Source organism: Nothobranchius furzeri, chromosome 9 (genome assembly GCF_043380555.1).
Source record: "Nothobranchius furzeri strain GRZ-AD chromosome 9, NfurGRZ-RIMD1, whole genome shotgun sequence".
In the NCBI taxonomy this organism is placed as follows: Eukaryota; Metazoa; Chordata; class Actinopteri; order Cyprinodontiformes; family Nothobranchiidae; genus Nothobranchius; species Nothobranchius furzeri.
The window spans coordinates 28,305,093-28,312,218 of NC_091749.1; the positions used below are offsets into that span (position 1 = coordinate 28,305,093).

The 7,126-nt window shown below is 45.5% G+C and overlaps 2 long non-coding RNA genes across 2 annotated transcripts; both read left to right on the forward strand.

Annotated features, from left to right (window-relative positions):
* The first annotated feature begins 821 nt into the window (after positions 1-821).
* On the forward strand, positions 822-1,587 carry LOC129153246 (uncharacterized). Its single transcript, XR_011521495.1, has 3 exons — positions 822-919; positions 1,008-1,036; positions 1,173-1,587. It is a non-coding gene; the product is annotated as an uncharacterized lncRNA (long non-coding RNA).
* Positions 1,588-3,894: 2,307 nt separating this feature from the next.
* Positions 3,895-5,998, forward strand: LOC129153247 (uncharacterized). The gene is made up of 2 exons (XR_008559428.2): positions 3,895-5,848; positions 5,922-5,998. It is a non-coding gene; the product is annotated as an uncharacterized lncRNA (long non-coding RNA).
* The last annotated feature ends 1,128 nt before the right edge of the window (positions 5,999-7,126 follow it).

Genomic DNA, 7,126 nt, shown 5'->3' on the forward strand with positions numbered 1-7,126 from the left:
GAAGATAGTTCCATTACCTAGGCGACTGATCGAAGCCGAATCTAACCGGAATGGTCGTTGGCACCTACCGTAGCTTAACTTGCTAGGTAAACGCTGTAAGTCGGGTTATGGCCGTAGCGCGTTACTGCATCCAGATTGCGTACGCTTTAAAGTCCGTTTTAACAGCGGAGCGAAATGCCTGCTTGTTAATCGGGAAAATTTAAGTCTGGTCGCTACAGACGAAAAGCTAGACCTAGCCGGAGAGCTAAGCTAGCGAGCCACAGTTGGACAAAACGGGAACGCGTCCCATTAAATTGTCAAACCATTTCTGACACAGTAAGTCTGTGTCCTCACAAAACCTGCATTGGCGGTTATTCTTGTAAATCACTACGGTGTGTAGAATCTACATTTTGCTACGTTTGTCCGTCTGATACCAACACGGCAGCGTAGGGTTTATTATTATTTTTTTAATTTTTATTTTGGACCGCTGTACGGGGCGGCTTTCACAGCCTCCATCGCTCGGATCCATGACTTTTTCTTCCACCTTGTGAAGTTGTGTGCATTCATTTCTCTATCAACAGCTCCTTGTTTTACCCTGTGTCATAAAGTTAAGTTACGCTACGGACAGTCCTTGATTGTGAGATGAATTAAGGAATTTGCCCGGAGTTTTACGTCGACTCAGAAGGTAAAAACGCGAGTTGCTCTGAACTTAATGAGAGATGGACGAGACACGACATAATCTTTCTTGTACTGTTACACCTGATGTAAGGTTCTCTGACGTTCTGCTTCCAGAACATGCTATGACGCAGGAGTCTGTTTACCGGCAGGGCCGCGTTGGTCCCTCCGCCCGCCCGAACGGGCCCGCATTAGTCGGGTGCCGCCGGTCGGGCACGGTGGGGACTAGTGGCAGCGGTTCGGTGCCAGCTGCTCGGGGTCGGAGGTGGTTCTGGTCTGCACTTCATGACATGAATTCAAACAACATGCTGTTTACAGTCATAACGCTTTTTCTTTGCCTTTATTTCTTCCAGGGGGTCAAAAACCCACCATCAATATCAAGGTTTGAAATAAACAACACTTTCTCTGCTACTTTTAAGCTGAACAAATCTCTTGAGCCTATGGTTAACCTCTCTGACAAACAGGTTGTGCTTAACCCTTTGGTTCCTGATGCTTCTTCTCTGTCATCCATGTTAAAGGCTGACCATCTCTCCAGCATGGGTGTGAAATCTTCAGGCTGTGATCCACCGCTTCAGTCAGAGGTCTGCTTTACTCGTCAGTCCGCCTCATGCACAAACCGGCTTGTTTATCGGGGCGTGATGGAAACGTCAGCCGCCGTGAAACCCTTGTGGTCTCCGGACGGAGCAACCTTACCATTTGCAGGGTTTGTGCCCGGACATCTTGACCTTTCTGTGAATGACCTTGTCACTTTTCAGTTTGTGACCTCTGCTAATACGGTGGCCAATTCTTTTCTCCTTTCACAGGGGTGTGACTTTGTCTCTGGCCTCTGTGCTCTATTTCCTGTGATTTCTCTTTCAGGTGACCACGACGGCGCAGGAAAACCTGCGGTTTCCAGCAGTCCAGTGGTCAGTGCCGATGTTGAGGAAGCCTCAGTGGTTGCTGTGCACACCTCTCTCACGGGCTCGGGAAGGCCACCCGGCCCGGGAGGTGTAGGTGGGTGCAGTGATGCACTGCTCGGGGCCCCGCCTGACAAAGGGGGGGTGCTGAGTGGCACTGAGTTTACCGTTGCGGACTTCAACCTGTTCGGGGGCAGGCCTCCTCCGAGCGGGCGGGTCATTGCAGGAATCGACACTGACCTTCCACCAATTCAGCTGACAACTTTGACCTCCGACCCGGAGATAGGTGGTGCACCTTCTACGGGGCGGAGTTCTAGTCAGTCTGTGACTTCTCTGGTTAAACCGGGTTTTTCTGATTCTGTGTGGGAACCTCCATCATTCTTGGGAATAAAGTATTCTTGGCTTCAGTTTTCAGGGCAGAACATGTTCCTTTCAATAGTGTCATGTCTGAATCTGATTCTAAAGATGGCTACGTTTGCTTTGACACCCGTGACACAACCATCCTTGGATCACTCCTTATCAGAACCTCAAAGTCCAACACCTCCAGGTCTTTGGACATCTGAACACCTACTCTTTCAGCACGATCCAGGTGACAATGTGCATCTTCTTGGTAATAGGGCTTTTAAGAGCTTAAGAACTGTTCTTTGTTATGCTTCCCCTGTCTCACAGACACGGCATAAATTTGAGAAACAAAAGGGGGGAGCCTCCTCCTGCTTTGCGAGCATCATTTTCGCATTTCCAGTTCACTACTATTTCTGATCACAACAAAGTCGCCTCCGTAAAGCTGCAACCCAACTTTGAGCAGGTAAAATCAGGTTCTGATCTAACAATTACACCATCAGCTTCACTCGAGTTCCGGACGGAACCCTCAGGTAAATTCAAACAAGTTTCCCTGTGGGTTCGTAATACAAGATACAAACAGTTTGGTAACCAAATCGCTTATGAGCCTTCTCCCACAGATACGTCCAAACTCGTGTCTCTGTGGGTCCGCAATACCAGATTCAAAACGCTTACTGAATAACTCTATTCTGACCAACTCTATTCTGACCGGATTCTTTTCCACTAACTGGTGGACCGTTCCAAATTCTCTCGTTTGTGGGATGAATTTTTAACAAATGTGATATCCATTGAATTTTTTTTTCAGGTTGCCTGCCTCCAGCCAGGACACCTGCTACTAACTCACATTTTTAGGGATTACTAACCTACTGATTTACATTTTAGAACTGATTTATATCTCTATCTTTTTATTAGTGCTTTGTGTAGCATGATTATATTTGATTACAAATTTAATTTAATTTTGTTACTATTTCCCTTAAAGGGCCACAAGCCAATTTGCCCTTCATTTTCATGATTATTTCTTTTATATATATGCCTTTACTTAGTGCAGCCTGCTGAGTTTCACATATCAGTTAGGATTTACTTTCTTTTATTTGTGTTTTCTCTGCATCACGTTTTTTCATGACATGTAGAACAGGGTGCAGAACATTTCTTCTTTATATAATTCACAAAAGGCATCCACATTTTCCCAGAGGCACCCAGAGATAGGTTTTGATTGATTTCTTTGATTTGCATCAAATGCTATCTATCGTGTGGGCTGTCTCACTTCTCCGAGCTCGTATGGACTACATCCCATCAGAGGGGTCGTCTTCACCATCCTTCAGCTGGTTTCCTGTTGCATGGGGCTTCGGTCGTGGTTCGAGAGGTGTCGAGGTCGTCACTGGACTTCGCCTGGACTACGCCTGAGGAATACATCACCTGCCCAGCTCCGTGTGACACACGAGCTGCTTATCCTTTGAATACCTTTGCATTATTGCTGATGAAATTAACTACTATTGGCATAGCTCTGCTTTCAAGATTCCCTAAGTGGATTACTTTACAATGATTGCAACAGTTTTGGCCTTAATCATCTGATCAGGATATACTCCCTTCTACACGAGACCTGTGGAGACGCTTCATCGTTCCTGCCTTCATCTGGGATGTCTACCTTCACGAGTACATCACGTTATTGAGGTTGTGACATCAGGTGGCCTCTGCTTGACCACCATGTCGTCACAAAAGGGGGGATCTGTAACGTGAGGAAATATGGGTTTTCTGTCACAAAGGTGGTGTTGGACTCAGCTGGGTCAAAGCTGGGTCGTTGAGAACTTTCACCCACAGATTAAGACCTGAACGCCAGAGAGTCTGGGAGGAAACCATAACATCTGCCACCTGCAGCTTCGTGCCAGAAGATGTTGTTCCCACAGAAGATGTTGTCCCCATAAAAGTAGTCATAACATAACAAGTCTTAAAACTTTGTTTCTTGATTTTAATGTTAAAGTAACCATTATCATTTTGCTCATTATAAATGTGTTTAATCAAATGAATGATTCTTATACTTTTGGGTAATTATAATGGCTTAATGAATCCATACTTAAATAATGTTTGTTATCGACCTTCACACACACTCAAGCACACAAACATTCACACACACCCGCGCACATCTGCTCACAGTAAACTCCAAAACACATTTGATGACACACACGTTTGCTTTGAGAGGAAAGGTTTTTGGTAAGTTTCAGTCTTATGATTCCAGTTCGTGTTGGACAACGAAAGAGAGTGGACCTGAAAACCAAAGGGGGGGCAGAGCCGGTTGGCTAGTTTCTCCCCCCTTTCACGCTGTTCCTGTTAGCCAGACAGAATAGCTGAATCGCGACTTCTAACGCAGACTCATTACCGAGTCTTTTGATTTCTGAGTGAATTAACTTAAGAAAGCGCATCGACAAAACGCTCTACCATCCACGTGTACCGAGGGCAACTCTGGACCGGTTCCGTTCGACACCTACGTCTCCCCTGTCAGCCGCCGGTGTCATCTGGATGAACCACAACATCCTCCACGGCCCGGATCCGAAAGAGGGTCCACAAGAGTTCGGTGAGACAGAGCACGGTGTTTAGCGTTTGATGCAGTTCTCTGATAAGACCTAAGTTTATCCAAACCATCACTTCACTCAGACACCTGTTTCTTCCTGAAGCAAAATCAGATACACACACGCATCCATCTCACCTCATGTTCAATTCTCACTACACTTTGCACACACACGCATCCATAATCACATCATATCACTCTCAATCTTCATTCACCGACAGAAGGTCTATTTGAGCAAGAACAGCATATCAACTGTTAAAGATTGTCCCACAAAGTTGCCAATGTTGATTGTTATTTCCTGTTTGTCAATTTCAAAATCATTAGTTTAATTTGAAGAATTAAAACTTTTAATTGTCAAACTGGTTTCCTCATTGAACTGAAACACAGACACACAGATATTATCGTCAGTTTATCGATGAAAACAACCTTTGAGTCTTCTTAACAATATAACTGAGTAAAGACAGTTTCTCCTTACAATATAACTGAGCCAGTCAATTTTTTTCTTTACACATGTCATCAAAGAAATAAAAAATAATAAAAACCTAACTCTATGAGTGCCTTTTGTACTATGTGTTAGTTTTAAGTGTAATTACCCATTAAGTGAAGAAATGGATGCAGCCCTGTCTGTGTTAAATGCAAAAAGGGATGATGCGAGAAGCAGAAAAATGAAAGAAACCCTAAATGGTATCAGCGAATCCTCACTGTAAACACTTGTGTCAGGACAGGGGCAAAATTAGTTATAGCCCCGTAGGATAAATCAAAGAATTGATAATCACAAACATAATATTCACTGTAAAAATCAACTGGTCAAAGGTACTATAAAAAACAGAAATGTAAATCAGTACTAAAATGTAAATCAGTGGTTAGTAATCATGTTCATGTTAATGTACCCATTGTCAGGTACTGGGTTTGTGGGTTTACATTTCCTCTTCACAGGTTGTTGGAGGGCTAGGGAGACTCATAAGGAGACTCCATCCAGCTAATTACCTCGGCTGCAGAGTCACCCTTCTCACCTGCAGCCCATCATGTAATTAGACGGGAGGAATAAAGGAGCCAGTGAACCAGCCACTCAGCGCCAGATTGTTTGCCTTAGTGGTAACGTCCAGCCACCTGAATCTGTTCCTGTTTTATTCTAGTCTGTTCCCTGAAACCTCTGTCTGTCATCACAGGATTCCTAGAACCCGTTCTGGATTACACCTTTGTGTGGAAGTCTCATACCAGCCTCTGCAGCTCCCGGATCTCCTGAACCACGGCTGAATCCTCCCTGGCTCTGTTCTCCTCCCGTGCGTCTCCTGTTCACCCTCCAACAACCCGCCTCACTTCTCCGAACCTCCACATCTACCCACAGCCCCGGTACCGGCTCACCTCTCCCACGCTCCGCTACAACCAAATCTCAGTAAGAACTCTCCCCACTATCTACATAAATATCTCCCCGTCCCGATCATCATTTCATGTGTTATTTCTTCCAGTGATCCAATCTCTAGCTCCGGAACCAGCCCATCCCTGCCAGCCTCCGCTCACCTCTAATAAACTATTTTTTACTACATCTCCTGGTCTCTTGAGAGTCATCTTGTATGTGGGTCAAATATCTAAATAAAGAAAAAACCATGACACCCTTAAGGAATTGTGATTAGTAAAGATAAAAAAAAAACAAAATTTTGGACAACAGTACTATGTGTCCTAACCCACTCACTGTTACCTGGCCGTTTACCTGACTCCAGGAGCCCACAGCACATCCGTCTCAACGCACCTTAAGTCTGCACGTGACATATAACATGGAAGACAACCATGCACTCACACAAACAAACTTGTGTAATCAGAGATAGAAATCTGTGGAACCAACGGGACGTATTTATCACCCCCCCTTTTGAAGTCTGTGGATTGTTGTTGTCGGTATCGGCCAAATCTGTGGGACCCTTGTGCAGGTTGATATGGTCCCTTTGTACCCATTTGTAGACGGGCGCCTTGTTTTTGTCGGCGATCTTGATCTGAAACACGACCGGAGAGATCTTATCTGTAATCAGGTATGGACCTGACCATTTGGGCAAAAGTTTCTTAGCCAGCTTCCCCGAGGTCGCATTATTGTTACCCGTTTTGGGAGCGAAAATGTAGTACCAGGCCTGATCACCTACATCGAGTTCGGAATGTGAGGCTTTCTTATCGTAATAAGTTTTTCTGCCTTCAGCTGACTTTTCCAGAGATGCCTGTGCAAACGAGAACGCTGCAAGCAGGTGAGTTCTCAGGTCCTGCAAGTATTGGCCGCTCGTACAAGCCGGGGCTGTGTCGGACCGAACCGGTCGTTGATACAGCAGGTGAAGCGGTAGGGTCATTTGTCTGCCCGTCATCATTTCAAACGGGGAGACACCTGTAGACTCGTGAGGGGTAGCGCGTATGGCCATGAGGACCAACGGAAGTTTCACATCCCAATCTCGGTGGTTAGCTTTCACGTACTTTTTTAGCATGCTGATAACCGTGCGGTTCACCCTTTCGACCTGTCCAGAGGACTGGGGCCGGTGGCTAATGTGGAACTTAGCCTTGACACCCAACAGTACCCAAAGATGTTTCATCACTTCAGAGGTGAAATGGGTACCCCTGTCCGAGTCGACCCTTGTGGGCAAACCGAAGCGGGCAAAAACGTGATTCAGCAAGAGGATCGCTGTAGTCTTAGCCGTGT